An 18,439-nucleotide genomic window follows, 5' to 3' on the forward strand; every position below is an offset into this window, starting at 1 on the left:
GGCAGTGGGGGATGTTTTTCCTCTGGAGCGGAGGGTGACCTGATGGAGTGTGTGCAGTACATACAGATACACATGAACACTCAGCCTCAGGTTAGAGCCGTCCGTTGATGCCATTTCAAATAGATATGTATGTACATTACAAGTGGGAGCACTACCAACGCTCTCGTAGCTCAGAATGCATCAGTGCAATGTTCACTTTGGAGTCAATGGGGTCCATAATGTGTCTGGTCTTCTCTTAGGCCCCATCTGATATGAAACCACTTAGAGTGTGCGGCTTTGTCAATTCCAGGTGAATGTGTGATTAATGGCAGTTATGACAGTGCAGTGCGCTACACTCACTGCTACTTGCAGCTACATTCATCATATGATTGGATTTAATCTTACATTCTAAATTAATAATCATTATCCCTGCTGTTCAATGTATAGAGCAGTGGTGGTTCTCACTTATTTTCTGTCATGCCTCCCGCCCACACACTCACACGTATTGAAGAGTCAAATTCTATCTTGACTACAATAACTTTATACATGTTGGCAGGCCAGCATTGACACAGAAAGTACTCCCTCCTCTCAGCCTCCCTCCTCACCGCTTCGCCGGCAAGCCCGTAATTACACATAATTCCTCAATAGTAATAAACTCAGTATGTCTGTGAAAATTATAGGTATGTATTAAGTCCAGTTAGCCTGCACGGTGATCGAGTGGTTAACGCGCAGGCAGTTTGGTCTATAGACAGTGCCACTGAAGAAAAGACAGGAAGCAGAACTGGAGGTAGCAGAGATGAGGATGCTGAGGTTCTCATTGGGAGTGACCAGGATGGATAGGATCAGGAAGGAGTACATCAGAGAGACATTACATGTTAGAGGTCTTGGAGATAAAGTCAGAGAGGCCAGACTGAGATGGTTGGGACATGTCCAGAGGATAGATAGTGAATATATTGGTAGAACTGCCAGGTAGGAGGCGTAGAGGAATACCAAAGAGGAGGTTTATGGAGGACATGACGGTAGTTGGTGTGAGAGAGACAGATGCAGAAGACAGGATTGGATGGAGGAGATTGATTTGCTGTGGTGACCCCTGAAGGGAAAAACCGAGAGACAGAGAAGGTTTCACTTTAAAAAGAAAAAAAATACCTCACTTCCATGACACTGCACCATTATCCATTACATGTAGCGGAAACTCTGACATATTATAATGCTGTTATTACTGTACCTCGGTTCAGTCAATGGTTCATTTCTAAATTAAACTTGTATTTTTTTTAGCAAAGTAAACTTCCTTATTACCAAAAGTTCATCATTAATAGTTCCTGTTCTAGTCTTGGACACGATTTCTGATGAACAATGGTATACTGTTTTATACTTATATATGTCTATTTATATATTTAATGTCTCAAGTGAGTCCCAAACAGGACACTTTAACAACAGAAGACGATTTTTCTCCTAGGCACTATCACTAACCTAAGGCTGGGCTGCAATGTATTTGCTTATGGATGGGATGAATATTACGAATACATGTACCATTACACCCAGGGTAATAACAATTCATGTCGTCTGAATAAATGGTGGGATTGTTGAGGATTGTTGCACATCACTGTATCTGTGCAGGTTCAGTCAAAGTAATCAACCAACCATCCGCTAATGACTTGCCCGGGAGAGGATAAATTTGTTCACAGCCTGTATTTCCTGTGCATTCAGTGAGCATTTGCGTGTAAGTGTGTGTATTTTTTGTGTGCACGCGAGTGCGTGCATGAAAAAGAACTGCAATGCAGTCAGGATGTCTGCTTTTAGCCAACAGTTGTGGGCTGATTAACTTTGACAAGCTGCCTCTCAGACCTACCACAACACAAGCAGCAGGAAAACCAGCATTTCAACCGCAGGATAGTCTGACCATGCATGCCTGCTTTCATGGTGTTTCACAAAACTATAATCACAATATTAAATACTGCAATTACCAAACCTTTCAGGCACGACAGGTCTATGTCATAAAGGTCCAAAGATTATGATTCACACTTAAGAGTAAGCCCATAATTCTGCTGTACAGTGGATTTCCCCATTCATTGCCCTGCAAATTAGTGGATTTTTGGTCATTAGAAAACCCATGATTGTTATGTGTTTTTGCATGTTTATTTTTTTCACTGATCACGTTTTTGCACTTTATTGGGCTATCCCGGAATGCACTACTGTGACACAATTGCTTGTTTGGCGACTCAAGGTTACTCGAAATTTTTGGCATTTGTTGGTAAGCAACTCCCAAAAGAAGTGGGGATCTACTGTATGGAAAATACAGATATACAGGACAGTATAGGTATAGCAGGTCTTATGGTTATTGGGCAGCAGTCAGCATCAATAAGCACCTCAGTTTGAATCGAGGATTGGCCAATGTCTTTACAGACAAGCCTGTATAAATGATTTTTTTGTGTGTGTACCACTTGCATCGTTTTGTCCCATAACCCTCAGGATCGTGTAATCACTAGCCAACCTTGGCAGCAATGGCACGTTGCAAGAGGCCTTGCTTGTTCAGTTCAACAATCCCACCACATTCAAAGATAAAAAGACTCCTTATTTTTGATGTTCTACTTCAATTTGGCCTGTCATTTAAACATAACCATAAATTGAGGGGTATAAAATACTGCATTGTACTAACACTACCTTTTGCAGTAGTATGGTAGTAGTAGGATGTAGATAGACACATTGGTTGACAAGGGTACAACAAAAGTGAATGGAATTGGAATTTAATAAAAATGTATTCGATTTGGGGGCTGCACGGTGTAATGGTTAGCATATAAGCCACACAGTCAGGAGTCACCTGGGTTCAATTCTCCATGTGCCATTTGCATGGTCTCCCTGTGAATGTATTGGTTTTCCCCGGGAATTCCGGTTTCCTCCCACAAGAACATGCTGGGTTAATCGGTGACTCCAAATTGTCCATAGGTATGAATGTGAGTGTGAATGGTTGTTTGTCTATATGTGCCCTGTGATTGGCTGGCGACCAGTCCAGGGTATACCCCGCCTCTCGCCCGAAGACAGCTAGGATAGGCTCCAGCATACAAGCAATCGTAGTGAGGATAAGCGGCATAGAAAATAGATGGATGGATTTATTGGATTTGGATGTGGAGAAGTTGTTTTGTACATTTTATTTTTACATTTAAAGTCGGCACACAGTACTGTATGGTATTTTGTTACTCATCTTTGTTGAATTAATTAGTGAGTTACACACTGACGGTCGTAACCGTACAATGTCACACTATTTGCAAAGCTCATTTGCAGCTATCGTCATCTGCCTACACACAACCAGGGAATGGAAATGCAAGCCAGATCACAGCAGCCCTGCAATAAATCCTCCCTTTCATTTTTGTGAATATTATTCATATCATTTACAGTCTGACTGTCCAATTCTAGATGAAGTAAAAGTCATGGTATTCTTGCTTACAGCTACAATTATCTCACATTTGTTCGACCCTATTATGCCATCTTTCCATTGTTGGGGTAGCTTTCTAATGCATTTGTTTGTTTTGTAGATATTCCTCCACGCATTTTTTGATGGTGTGCTGATTCGATTCACTTTGTTCTCTGCTGCTGTGTGTCACGTACAGTAATGTCATGCCACATTATCTCTCGATGACTGAGTGTGTTGGAGTGATAGTTTCATGCTGCGTATGTCACTCATTAAAATGTAGCAGGATAGTTAAGTTGACATTTACAAATTACATTTCATTAAGGTGTGACTACGAATGGCAATTCTAATGTGATTAATTGTGCTGCCTGAGTTAATACACATACTGTAACCACATCCACTGAAACTGACCTGAAGCTGTAGTCTTCAAAAATTGTCACTCAGTTTTGTGACAGACTGAAGCCACAATAAGTTCTAAGTGGAAGTGACGTTAACAAAAGCTACATTTGTTAGCTGTAAATCATGAAAACATAAACAAAGAAAACAGAGGTTGTAATAGACAATTTAAGCACAGTAATAACTTGTCATGACCAATGCCTGAACAGTTCTCTCCTCTCCTTTTTCACGTTCCTCAGCTCTGACAAGTGTTCATTTGTGCTGGATTTAGACAGAAACACGATTGTGTCCTCTGCTCCAAACAATGCCTGCTCTTTTGCCAGAGGAACCAAAACGCAAATGATTCTGCTTTGGGCCTTTGAATGCTGTGGATTATGTCCTAGATCTGTCTTCAATGCCATAAATGGATATGTTGACGGGTTTAGTTGAGAACAGAATGTCATGATATAATGAAGTTGTAAACGTTCAAAGTGCTCTTGAAGCAACCCATAGTTCCTGTGTTTATGTACAAAAAATCTGTTTGACCACACAATTCGTTTTTTGTCTTTTGAATTACAAGAAATCTATGAGGAAAACATTGCATAATGTCATCAGAATTGAATAGGTCTCAAGTACTATTACAAAATTACAAAATCTTAAAGCATAACATTACTCATGTATGCAAAGTGGATCCGTGCAATTCAGCATTCACTGCCCTGCAAATTCACTGAATTTTTTTGAATGTTTTTTCATCCAGCATAGCGATTTTTGACTTTGTTTGGGCATCCTTAAACTCACAAGCGAACTAAAATTTTTTGACTTTGGAAGAACTTCCACAGACAATCCAACCTCAAAACTTGCAGTGTGGTGAATAAAGTTAAAATACTATTGTAAGTCGTTAATGGAATTCCAACAGGCATGTAGTGTGGATTATGTAAATATGCTCGGTGAAACGCTTTCTCTATCGCCAGCCTAAACTGTGCATCCATGATTTTACATTATTAGTCATTAGTGGTGAGTAATGAAGGTATTTTCTCAATTTTGCTAACTAAAGATAAAAGCTATAACAAACACATAGTCTCGCAAATACAGACAAAAATACTTATACACGCACCCACACAAAAAAAGGAGTAACGTGACAACTGACAGTTAAGGTGGAAACATCGGGTACGCATATGACAGCTTGCTTTGCAACAAAGGAAAAGCAGAATGTTCCAGATGCCTTGATGCCCCTGCGAACAAACGACAGCAGAAACACCATGAAAGAAGCGGTTCAAGCCAGGGCAGTGGCGAAAGCTGATTGGTCCAGGACTCCAGCCTCTTACATAATCTTGAGTGTATAAAAGGTCGGGCAGGGAAAGGAAGGGTGCTTTTTGCAAATGTGCTGTAATAAGATCCGCTTACTTGTAGGTATACAGGGACTGCAGATAAGCCCGGACGTCTGTATTAGGTATTGTTGTCAGGAATAAACAATCTGGTTCTCATATGTTTTGGTTCTTTAAGATTCCCTTATCTTCTATTCAAAACCCACTTAGAGTCGGGGGACTCGGGGAGGATTTCTACTGTACCTATACATTTTATAATTTTTGAGTACATGAGGCATTATATTGGACTTATGCCGGAATTGTATGGCAAGTAACAATTGAACTGGTCTAATTTCAGAGTTGCAAAAGTCATATTTTTACATCTCAAGCATGTTCTACCAGTTCCAACAGCTCGGTTTGGAAGGAGGTATATGAGCTTGAGTTACATTTATGAGCTCCAGAGCCAATAAAGACAATGCAATACAATGGCTGTCAGCTATCAGTAATAAAAGCATGTTGTAATGGTCATAAAACATTTTATTTTTTCATCAGTCAACTGAACACAGGGAAACAGACAGATTCACTACACGTCTGAGTCTTGGTTACGGCTTTTTTCTCCGTCAGCAACTTGATTGCGTGTCAAGTTTGTTGAGATAACTGTGAAATGGTGCTTAAGGAATTGACCTGACTTGACAAGAAGAGACAGACAAGAGGATACATTTAAGTTGATAAAATATTGCACTCATCATAACATAACTCATGGCACTACTTTTTTTTTTCTGCAGACAAATATTTAAAGCATTTCTCTTCCTGTCGTTTCTTGATCTCACATTTTGATTTGGTTGCACAGTTAAAGTGACTAATGTTGTTGCACACATTGCACACACATAACATACAGCATGTTCACTCGCCCAGTGGAGCCTGACATCTTGTGAAGCAGTTTTACACCTCTTGTATTATTGTGCAAATTGAAAACACCAAGGAAAGCCGTTCACAAACACACACACACACACAGAATGTGTGTGCTGGGTAGGAACCAGGGTTTCCTCCCTCTTCCTCTGAATGTCTTGGCAGGCATGAAGGGGAAATTATCCAGGAGGGGAATTGTTTTATCAACACCTGGAGCAAATGAATGAAAATAGGAGGATTTATGTACTGAGAACAAGCTTTCCTCCGTTGCCAGGAAGCAATTAAGCATGGAGGATGGGATACTACCCTCTGTGCTCTCTCTTTGTTTTAAAATTCACCATCACTTACCGACATTCTGTCACTGTTTATGTCCTTCTGTGTGCACAAGGAAAGTCCTTGATCCCAAAAACAAAACGTGATTGAGATCTGTGAGTGGTACAGTTTTTAAGGTATGTCAAATGATTAACATCAGATTTATTAGGAAATTAATTTAGGTTTGTCATGTGTAGTTAAATATTTGTTTTACTCATCTTTACTAAACTTTGGCAAATATGTCATGGCCAATTATGCAAATTTGATTATGTCATTATGTCACGCAAGATCAAAACATGACAAGAAAAAAGAAGCTTCACTTCGTGTTTGCCCTATGCAAAAAAGACTTGATCAAAATAAACCCTCTTACTCTCATATACACAGTAGGATGTGGTATTTCAAAATACTTCTAACTACGTTTTTAATGTGCAAATTACTTGATTTCAGTTGATTGTTCTGCTGTCTGGTTTTATGTTTTTTACTCAAACGTCCCTTTTAAGACCGTTATTTAAAGTCAACATAGCTTTGTGATATAAGTGAAAAAGTGTATTAGTATGAACTTCAGTCTTTTGTTTTTTTTTCAAACAAGTGACGGTGAGGCCCGAATGAGTACAGAGCAGTGAAAGTGTGCACGAGTGGAGGGGAGAAGGGACGGACGGAAAGGACAATCGTGCCAAATCTCGCCATGGGGACTCTGTCCCCGAAACAAAGACTGAACTGCAAGCCTGTAAACAATGGTGGCACCCCCTTAAGGGATCACCTTTTGATGCCAAAATAGTAGCAGTATGTTCAGAACTGGACCTTTTTTCAGTTGAAAGAGTTTCTCACAGGACATGAAATCTATTTGTGGCAGTGGTAGGTTGAAGGGAGAATGATATAAAATGTGCATAATTTGCCATGATGCATTTGCAAAAGGTGAGTAAAAGATGAAAAGCAAAACAAAAATGTCTAGACCTAAACTGAAAAAAATGTTTTTTGTCGTTTTTTTGTTTACTTTAGTTCTACATTTAAACCATGTGAGAAAACCATACTTAAACAATTAGTTGTAGTTCTGAATTATAGGAGACATCACAAGATGAGACATGGTCATAAACTAGCTACACCACTAGAGTGAAAGTTTAAAGGGCTCATTTTTTTATGCTCATTTTTCGGCCTTTAGTATTGAGTTGTTGAGTCCTATAGAGCAGCTACACACAATAACCAGTACACAAAGCTTTAGCTTAGGAGTAGGGCAGAGAGCTTCACTGGTTTACAGCCACACCCATATAAGGACGTCCGCCCCTCTGTGACATCACAAAGGGGCAGTTTTAGTGCGCCTTTTGAAAACGAGTGTTCACTTCCAAATGTGTAATCCTCAATATCTGAAACACGAGAATACAACATTGTAACTAAATTCATAAGTCAGAAAAATGGAAAAAGCATAATAGGTCCCCTTTAAGAAAAACTGCATATTACAGCTTATATTAATTAAGATATTTATGTGAAGCATTTTTAATAAGCAAATGTATAATAATTTGCAGATACAGTCTCAGTAAAAATAACTACACATTTTTAAGTGACTTTTTATGTGGTAAAGCAATCCAGTAACTTAAGATGTTTTATTAAAGATAATTCTTAAAAAGCAAGTAGAGCATACTTGAGTATGATGTATAGGTATTTCCCATGACATGACATTTCTTGTGGTAGAATGCAAAGAAAAGGGAAAGAAATGTGTTCATGTTTCACATAAAGATTGTGAATGATGGGCAAAATTCCAAAAAAAAGTGCAGTTCCCCTTTAACAAGGAAACAAAAATGCTACAGCCAAACGGTGCCGTGACGAGGCACGTCAGAGGAGTGAACATAGTGAGTCACTTAATAATTTCTTGAAAGAGACTGATTCTCCCTTAGCCAATCTGTACTGTTGTGGCTCTTTACGACATCTTTACTATGTTCAACTCTCACATACATTATATAGTATAAAACAACCTCTACTGGTAGCAGTAGTAAATACAATAACTGACACAATATGCAAATTAAAAAACACTTTAAAAACCCAGCAGTGAATCTGCAAAAGGTGAATCGCGATGTAGTGAAGGAACACTGTAAACTGTGTTACCAGGATTGGATTTTAAATAAATTCATTCCCAGCAACTGCCTACTTGATAACGCACTAATTACAAAATAGGTTTACTTTAGTGCTTTGTGTCAAGAGTGTTGCATAAAAGCAAGTAAAGCAAAAAATAATTACAGATTGGAAAATCATTCACTACAACTGATCTAAAATGAAATCTTACCATTTTTTTATTGGTTTAAGGCCTTCCCTGTGATAATAAATAAGACTATGACCTGTCATCTAACAAACTGCATTATGACTGTGAAGGGCTTGTCGCCACTTCAATGAAAGGCTATGATACAATAAACTCTTGTTCCAAATAGCATGCTATTTGTACTGCATGCTGGTAATGCAGCTGATGAGCTTGCAGGCCACGAGATGGGGAATGCAAACAGTAGCTTGGCATAGAGTTCTGTTTATGTTCTCTCATTCACTGTGTTTTCTTTATTGACTCAGCAACCAGCCTTGTGCTTGGGCTGTGTGTGCGTATGTGTGTGTGTGTGTGTGTGGTTGTAATTTTAATCTCGTTCCACAGCTTGGTTTTAGTTGTGCTGGCACCGTGGTGTGTGCCCTCATTTCAGATACTCTGACAAAGTGGCTGCTCTGAAACAAGCTATGTGCAGAAGGGAAGCAGATGCAGTTTTAAGTTTTTGACACATGCATGAGAAACAAGCAGATTAAATACTGAGGGCCTTGTTGCTGCCTGGACAGGATAAGCAATGCAGTGAGTGCGAGTATAGACAGCCCCAATTGAATGCATTATTTTATATGCTACATTTCACTGCAGATGACAAAGCTTACAGGCTTTATTGTAGTGCCTATCTTACATATGTCACATCTCTGTATATAGCCCATTATATTTCTAACGTATAGTCTTTCTGTTGAGCACAAAGACGCAACATTGACTTTCACAGACGATTAAAACACTCATAAAGTGACATCCATTAAAGCTGGCAAGAGGTCAAGCCTGTTAAAATAGATATCTTGTCAAAAAAGAAAATCCAATAATGTGGCAACAGCAGGGTTATGGATATATACTATAGGAATGGATATACTCTTGTTTTTCACGGTTCATTGGTTCCAGATTTATAAATGGAGTGTTTTTTTGTAGTTGGAGCAGAGAGAACCTGTTTACAACCTTCTTATGAGAGCCCTCTACACATAAAAAAACAACCTATCATCACCTTTATATTGGTAATACCCAAATTAGTAGACAAAATAAGAGTAAATATAAATAAATACTATTTATACTATAAAAAACTATCATCACCTTTATATTGGTAATACCCAAATTAGTAGACAAAATAAGAGTAAATATAAATAAATACTATTTATACTAAAAATATAAATACTTTAACCCCAGCAATACTAGGCTATATACTAGGATATACTATGGCCTGTCAAAACCGGTGCTATTGAAGTTACATCTAGTTTTGTGTCTTAGCTTAACTTGGGTTATGGATGCAGCAGTCGCTTATGTTTCAACATTATTCTGCTTGTTAGTGAGATTCATTCATTTATTTTCTACCGGGCACATATAGACAAACCATTCACACTCACATTCACATCTATGGACAATTTGTAGTCGCCAATTAACCTAGCGTGTTTTTGGAATGTGGGAGGAAACCGGAGTACCCAGAGAAATGCATGCACGGGGAGAACATGCAAACTGAGGGTGGGATTGAACCTTGGTCTCCTAGCTGTGAGGTCTGCGCGCTAACCACTAGACCGCCGTGCCGCCCTGTTAGTGAGATTAAAAAAAAAAAAAAATGTTGTTGAGACGATTAACACTGGTGCTGTGTGTCTTACCGGACAATACAGTAACATTACTGCCACTCAGTGACCAGTGTAGAATACTACATATTGTTTTGAATGCATCTTCAGAATGGTGACTGTGACATTTAGCCATTTTATGTTTGGAAATGCTTAATTTTGACTCAAAAAAATATGTAAAATAAAAACACACTCGAACAGAAAAGAAGCAAATCATTTCATTAATAAAAACGTGAAATAGAACATACACATTGACATATTAACATGAGCTGCGCTATTCAGGTAGGTACAACAATCACATTGAGAGGGTGAGGAAACAAGCAGGGAAAAATGATCTGAACACAGGAGCTACAGAGGTCCATATGACAAAGGGCTCCACGATGGAAACCACTGATAGCTATCAGCTCGCTCTCTGCACACTACACAGTGCTGAAGACGAGTGACATGGATTGTTGTTTAGCAAGCAGTGTGGCATGAAACACCATTATTATTTTAAGATTCATAGTAATTTGTACTGCGTCATAACCAAGCAAGTTAGGACTCAACACTGCATTAGCCGCCAGCTCTGGGGTGGTAAATATTGACAATATTATCGGTATGTGGACTGACTTACAGCCGCTGTGGAACGTGTTGTGGGTTTTTGGCTTTTTTTTTATTTCCATCTGCAGTGCAGTATTAAAAACATTTGTTCCACAAAATGTGCCGATCATCTGACAAGGCAAATTGTGTCTTTTAATGTAAATAAAGCTTCTCCATCTCCACGAGTGTTCCAGCAAAAGCCTGCAACGAGTCGGCACACTATAAAACATATATATATATAACTATATATATATAACAAATAGCAGAAATTCATCCAGAACTGGATCATAACAATGGGGGAGCATTGGTACAGACAGTATCTTCCCAGGGGGAATATCCGGTGTAAACATTCCTCCTCCCAACCAGAAATAATTAAATGGTCAATATTTCAACATTCGAGCACACATCAAGCACAGGAAATATTCTTTTTAATGTTATTTATCACGGCGGATATGACAAAATGAACAAAATGAAAATGCTGTCATGAGCACTGTTATTTATAAAGTATCCGCAAGGCATGCTGGGTACACCAGGCTATGATATAGTGAGATATTAGATATAGATTATCTTGCATGGAGTCCAGGACACATAATGAATGTAATCACTTCCGTTGCACAAAATTAAGCCAACACCTTTAAGTCAATAATGTTATGTTTGTTCATACAAATTATATTAAGTAAGCATTAAAAAATGAAATGTCACACATTTCATAAGATGCAAATCAAAAAGATCCATGCACATGCAATGAATGAGTTTTGTGTCATATCCAATTAATTTATTCATTTATTCATTTTCTACCGCTTATCCTCACGAGGGTCGCGGAGGGTGCCGGAGCCTATTCCAGCTGTCTTCAGGCGAGATGTGGGATACATTTCGCACCTCATCTTCTCTATCTGACATTGTAAGTAACTGTTTTGTGTGTGTGCATGTGACAGAAGTATCGTTAGTTCTCATCAGTGCGCCACAGAAAGATGTTCCGGGAATGTTTTAAATCATCAAAATAAGGCAAAATGTAGTGAGTATTACATGTTGTTAATGTACTTGCCCATGCATGACAACATGATGTATATAAAACGATAAAATGTTGTCAGGTTTTTTGTGTTGTTTGCTAGCTCATATTAACTGTTTTTTATACAGTCACAGCATTCCAGCTGGGCAAGAGGCGGGCTACACCCTGGACTGGTCGCCAGCCAATCACATGGCACATATAGACAAACAACCATTCACACTCACATTCATACCTATGGACAATTTGGAGTCGCTAATTAACCTAGCATGTTTTTGGAATGTGGGAGGAAACCGGAGTACCCGGAAAAAAAAAACACACATGCACGGGGAAAACATGCAAACTCTACACAGAGATGGCCGAGGGTGGAATCGAACTGGGGTCTCCTAGCTGTGTGTCCTGCGCGCTAACAACTCGACCGCCGTGCAGCCTCATATCCAATTCATTACAGATAAATTGCAGAAAGTATCTCATCGTCACTAAACATCAAACCATCACTTAACATGAAAATAACGAGCAGATTGAAGGGCTTATTCTGGCAAAGAACCATCCAGAGATGATGAGTAAAGCATGGATTGGTGACAAAGCGCTTCATTTCCGTAAGTAAACTGAATGTGGCAGCTTCTCCTTGAGTTGTCAAGTAAATGTCATCCAGACAGTAAATGAAACAGAAGTGGCATCAGAAAAAGTAGAAATTCCACATTGCATAACTACACTCTCTGAGTTCTATTGTCTTGGCCAGGGAGTATTATTATATAGTGCCAAAGCCATCACACCAAACACTAAATGAAATGAGTGCTGAGGAAAAAAAAAATCATCAGAGCTGGTGTTAGTGGCGAGGAGTAGAAGGGCATGTCAACAACTGTTAACACTAATTGCTGTAACACAAGAGTGATCTTCAACCAAAACATGCAAAGAGACTCAGGCACACAGTCATGACAGTGTGAGTCACCATATTGAAATAAGAGCCCTCATTAAAAAACACCATCGTGTGAACTGGAGACTATTTTGCAGCTTGTAATGTTTTCGGATTGGTACCATGTTGGATACTGTACATTAGTTTAAGTCTTGTTATGTGATTCTACTTGACAGTGCTAGAGTAAACCAAACCCATTCACAGTCTAAAAAAAAAAAGCCATGTCTGAAAAGATGACTGCTGTTATGAAAGCCAAAAAGAGTAAGTAACACAGACAAGTGACCTTCTTTGCTGTTAAGTGTTCACCTTGTGTTTCAGAAATATCACATCGATACTTCCCTTCAAAAGTGTCCACAATGATTAAGCCTTTTCACACATCTTTGTGTCAATCAAAGAAAAAAAAAATTGGAAAAAAAAACTGACCTACACATTCAAGAAAACTAAATAGCGAAAAGGAAGTCAAGTGACGTGAAGGTTAAAACCAGCCACACTTTTCTGCTATATCAATGAAAACCTTGGATGAATAGAAAAAAAAATCTGTTAACATTTATTTCTCCAATGTCCATTTCTGATTTTGAGAATCATGTAACTGGAAACTACAGCAGCTGAGTGACAAATAGGATGACAGTAAAGTCATAATCAAACGTCTCATTGTTCGGCAACTGTACAGATGAAATGATTTTGTTTAATAACACACATTAATCAAGCAGTTGAAGAGATATGAATAGCAAAAAGGGGACAAATCAGCAGTGAATATGTATCAGGGAAGCCTCAAACGTCTCAGCTCCAAAGCCATTGCAGGCTTGCAGACACAGTGTCTTAATCACAGTGTAATTATAGCCTGCCATTCACCACAATGAAAACAGTGAGACAGGAAGACGTAAAGCAGCCCGGAATGGCAAGCAGGAAATTGATATAAATATACAGTATGTTATCTCAACAGGCTGCCTACTTGCTTCAATGTGCCACTTAATATGTGTTAGTGGTGCACTGGCCGCAAACGTAGATGTAGGGCTAACACAAAGTAGTGCAACAACTGACCTCATGTGGGCCGAAATTGCACATAAAAAAACAAAACATTTCACATAATTAGTAAAACGTTTGACTGTACAAACAATAAATGAAAAAAAGAGGTGTATATTTAAGTTAAGTAAAACTACACCGGTTTCTCTCAACAGAAAAGCTTCATCAGTACATTGTTCACTTTTGAGTGAGATCTCTGAATCAAAAGAACTCGAAAACTCTACTGTGAGCAAAGACATTGTTGTTTTGTTAGTTTGAATCAAAAACAAACTTTCCGCAACAGTCCAGGGCCGATTGTTCGCCTCCATTTTTTTTAATCGAAGAACGTCTCGAGCTGCATGTTACGTCATATCTCAGCATTCGCTGAAAGAATGCACCCGGGAACAGGAAAAGATAAAGTTAAATTTTGCTAATATTTTATAATTAAACTCGGCACATGTTTTAAATAGATATGTATTTTCTTTTTGAATAAAACTGGACTTGTGAATGGCGTATAGAAGGGTTTAGATTCTGTTCCACAGATGGCGCTAATGCACACCAAAGCTGCTTGCCAACCGCCAATAAACAACAGAAGAAGAAAAACACCACAAAGAAGAACGCAGTCTGACAACTTTACGATTGAGCGGGTACAAGATACCTCAATCAGATTGGGCAAAGGAATATTCCACCCCTGGGAATCCCATTATATATTCATTCGGATTGGCACTTTTCTTTCGGAATGAGGTGTATACAAAGGTTACATTCTTTCCGTTTGAGCAAATAACCCGAATGGAATTGGAATATTTGGGTCCATGTATACGTGGCTACTGTTGTTTTGAATGAACACATTTGATCCATCCATTGCTTTTCTGCATCAATCTCTTACTTTTGAAGATTAACAACACTGGAAATGGATTCCCGTCAGTTAACAATCAATGTCATTGGCTCATAACGCATGACATCACCACTTTTGCTGTCACATTAACCGTAGTACCTGAAGTGATTACGCCAGTATCTGAGCATGACTATGTGTTGTTATATTTCCCATTCACTTTAATTCATCACGGGTCCGCCAAAGGCCATCACTGTGTCAGGACTGACATACTCCGACATACTCACACTCCAGTATGCACACTCTAGAATCAAATTTAGGACTCTAATATATTGTTACTGACAGCTTGCACTTCTAACTCTTCAACATGACCAAGTAACGTTCAACAACCGTTTGGCGGAGAGTCCAGATTCACCCACGTTCACAAAACATATTTCCATATTTCTCTCTTGCTGGCCCGAAATCATCATCAACTCTAACCACCTATTACTGATACCTGACTCTTTTGGCAATTTAAACCTGAACAAACATGCTGCTTGCCTACATGGTGAAATCTTTTGGCACGCTGTGACATCAGAAAGAGATGGGATTACAAAAAACTCTTTGGCATTGTTTAATACAAGAATACTACATTATAACAACATTTATAGGTCAGAAAAGTGGAAACAGTTTAATAGGTCTCCTTTAAGTCTAGCAGCATGAGCTAGTGAGCCAAATGCCCCAGGCATACCACTGCTGATTTGGTATTGCACTATTATGCATCTGTTCATGAGTATAGTGATGTATTAGGTGTACCATGATTTGTCTTTATTTATCTTTAAAGTCAGCACCCACTTGCATGGAGGATGGGAAAATTTAGATGCACCCATATGTAAGTCAATAACAATATCTCAGTGTGAAATAAGATAATGTTTCTGACACAAACCAACCTGTTGACATACAAACACTGACTTTTACATGATGGACAATGTTGAAAATTAAAAGATGATATATTGATGCCACAGATTAATTACCATCCTATGGGTTACACTGCATGCTTATCCTTATCTTGCATATCTGAACCTTTTGGAATTTCTCACATTTCTGCATAAAATCACCATCAAATGTGATCTGATCTTTGTCAAAATCACACAGATGAAAAAACAGTGTCTGCTTTAAATAAAACCACCCAAACATTTATAGGTTTTCATATTTTAAGGAGTATAGCATGCAAACGATGACAGAAGAGGGAGGAATAAGTAACTGAACCCTCTATAAAAAGACTTAAAGAGCAATTGAAACCAATTTTTACGAAACAATTGAAGTCAGGTGTGTGCCCAATCACTGATGAGTGACTTAAAGCTACCCTGCCCACTATAAAACACACACCTGGTAAGAATTGTCTTGATGAGAAGCATTGTCTGATGTGCACCATGGTTCGCTCAAATGATTCACATTGATGGTGATTTTATGCAGAAATGTGAGAAATTCCAAAAAGTTCAGATACTTTTTCATACCACTGTATTCTGTGTATTGTCTTCGAATTAATGTAAGTATGTACTGTAAGTAAATCAAAATCAAATACCGTACTAATCGAAAATACTGTGTATTTTTTGCAGAGACACATCTAAACTAGAGAAATCGATCTGAGGGCCTACACTCACTGTAAATGACCTGTCGGGATTTACAATGAATATAAATGAATGTTATTAGCTCTTAAGTGATGGTACACTCAAGTGCAGTACTGGAGGCTGAGCATGTGAATCAGCATGTGTTATGCATCTACAATCCTGGGGGTGTATTTAGGTCATTGGAGAATGACTGAGATTGTTATACAAGAAATCCTGTGTATGTGATCATGCATTTATCAGGCGCACAGTCGCCAACAGTATGTGACAGTTGGGGGACATCCCACTAGCATTAAGGAACCTCTCCCACTAGGATGCTAAAAACCAATGAGAAGCTGAAGCTTCCCTTTTAATTAAAGCTTAATTTGTCAGTGCTGATGTATGATGCAAAGCGCTATCACCGTTGGGAAAAGAAAAAAAATGGACGTAAGCCGAGCAGCGCAAATGCGGTACCTCACAAGGAACATCAAGTGACTTGTGATGCTTTCAGTGTCAGTATCAATTTTCAGTTCAACAGAAGTGTATGGCAGAGCACATAAAATGAGGCATGCATAATATTGGCTTTGTTACCAATATTCAGCACAACATGATAAACATATTTTAATTTATTTATTAGATTAGGCATTTTTGTGATGAACGCATATTGTTTGATAAGCCAAACTCTAACTGCACCGTAATACAACCAGAACTCGTCTCAGGACAAGTGTCATGGGGGTGTCATACAACTTCATGTCAAAAAATCCGAACTATCCCTTTAAGCCTGTTTGTGCCAGTAGTGGAGGCGGGGGCTACGGACACAGAGTGCTAGCAGTTAGCAATAGTTTGTAAGCCGAATGCCACAATTCCAGTGTGGATGTGCAGCACAGCCTCTCGACAGTCAGCGTTCATAGTGTTGCGTGCACCATTGCTTAAAAAAGCCAACATTTGTTGAAATGCACGTCACAAACAGCAATATAAATGAGTGAAAGAAGACATGTTGAAGGACATAATGGACTTGTAATGTATTGTGTGTGCACAAGAAGTGATAATGTCTTCCGTGTCCCTCCTGAGGTTGCAGTGAAATTGCAGTGTTTTGTTCAAGCACATGCATGATGATGGAAAAAGATGGTTACCATGTAAATTCAGGCAAGTTGTGCAGTCTGTCATATTCATTATTTTACACAGCTCAAATATGACCCCTAAAATAGTTTAACAATGTGTGTATGTGTGTAAGTTTTTTTTATATATGATGCTTTTGATAGTGTTTGAAATAATATAAATACGGAAAGATATCATCTGTGTACGTGTTAATGCATGATCACAGCGTGTATATCAAACAATGCAACGCTGTTTAGAGTTGTTGGTTTTTTTTACAAGGCTTCATATACAACATTGTAAGCTATCTTAAATTAACTCGTTTTTATGTTATAATGCACAGCGTGAGAATGTTCATATCCACACAATATGCACACATCTCTGCAGTGGTTTGCTTTGCAAGATATCAAAAGAAGCAAACATTTTGATTGTTCTTTTCCAAAGTCAAAGCTAATTTGTGTGACTATCTTGTTTTGCCTCAAACACAAAGATAATAGGTCTGCTTTCATGGATGACTGAGGAAATAAAAAAAAATAGTCAAATTTGAGATGCTGAAATCAGGCACATGAAGCACATTTTTAATTGAAATTAATCGATCACCAAAATAGTTGTCGATTAAATGGATCAGAGTGGATCAAAGATATTTCACCTTTGTTGAGCGCTTGCATTTTGTTATGAAGCAGAGTTATAGTCACCACAATACACCCTCATGTCGAACACACATTCTAGGCAGGCACAGTGCAGCCCCAGAGGTCAGAAGAATCAGATTATAGAGCGGATGGAACCACCTGTCGCCATGGTGCAGTGTATTCGGACACCTGCTCCGAAAAGACCTTGTGCCGCCATTATTAATGCTGATGGTATTAAATGGTAATGGTGATTAATGGTGCAGACAAGTCCGAACATCTACGTATTTTGAGCCGCTAAATCTTAAGTAACTTTGATCTAATATAGATCTTCTGCTTGGATATTAACACAAAGCTCCAGCTGTTCAACATCGATAGCTTTTCCTAAAACGACAAATCTCTCCACATTTTAATCTCATCACGCGCTACTGTATAAGACACTAAGAAGGCGCATTCAAACATGTTGTGATGATATGTAGTATACTCCACTGGTCACTAGGTGTCAGTGATGTTACTGCAATTAAGCACCAGACTTCAACATGTTATTGCACGTTTTAATTATCTCAGAATAATCCCCCGCCTCTTACCCAAAGACAGCTGGGATAGGCTCCAGCATGCCCGGGACCCTTGTGAGGATAAGCGGTA

At 38.7% G+C, this 18,439-nt stretch overlaps 1 protein-coding gene and 1 long non-coding RNA gene across 10 annotated transcripts in view; one reads left to right on the plus strand and one right to left on the minus strand.

Moving 5' to 3' along the window:
- The window catches only part of fbrsl1 (fibrosin-like 1), a 331,766-nt gene that overhangs the window by 305,888 nt on the left and 7,439 nt on the right, over positions 1-18,439 (minus strand). The gene's annotated exons all lie outside the window — the stretch shown is intronic.
- The window catches only part of LOC131127537 (uncharacterized), a 40,145-nt gene that overhangs the window by 15,291 nt on the left and 6,415 nt on the right, over positions 1-18,439 (plus strand). The window contains exon 2 of the long non-coding RNA XR_009129510.1: positions 11,546-11,632. This is a non-coding gene — a long non-coding RNA (uncharacterized LOC131127537). The remainder of the gene's footprint in view (positions 1-11,545; positions 11,633-18,439) is intronic.

Source organism: Doryrhamphus excisus, chromosome 4 (genome assembly GCF_030265055.1).
Source record: "Doryrhamphus excisus isolate RoL2022-K1 chromosome 4, RoL_Dexc_1.0, whole genome shotgun sequence".
NCBI lineage: Eukaryota > Metazoa > Chordata > Actinopteri > Syngnathiformes > Syngnathidae > Doryrhamphus > Doryrhamphus excisus.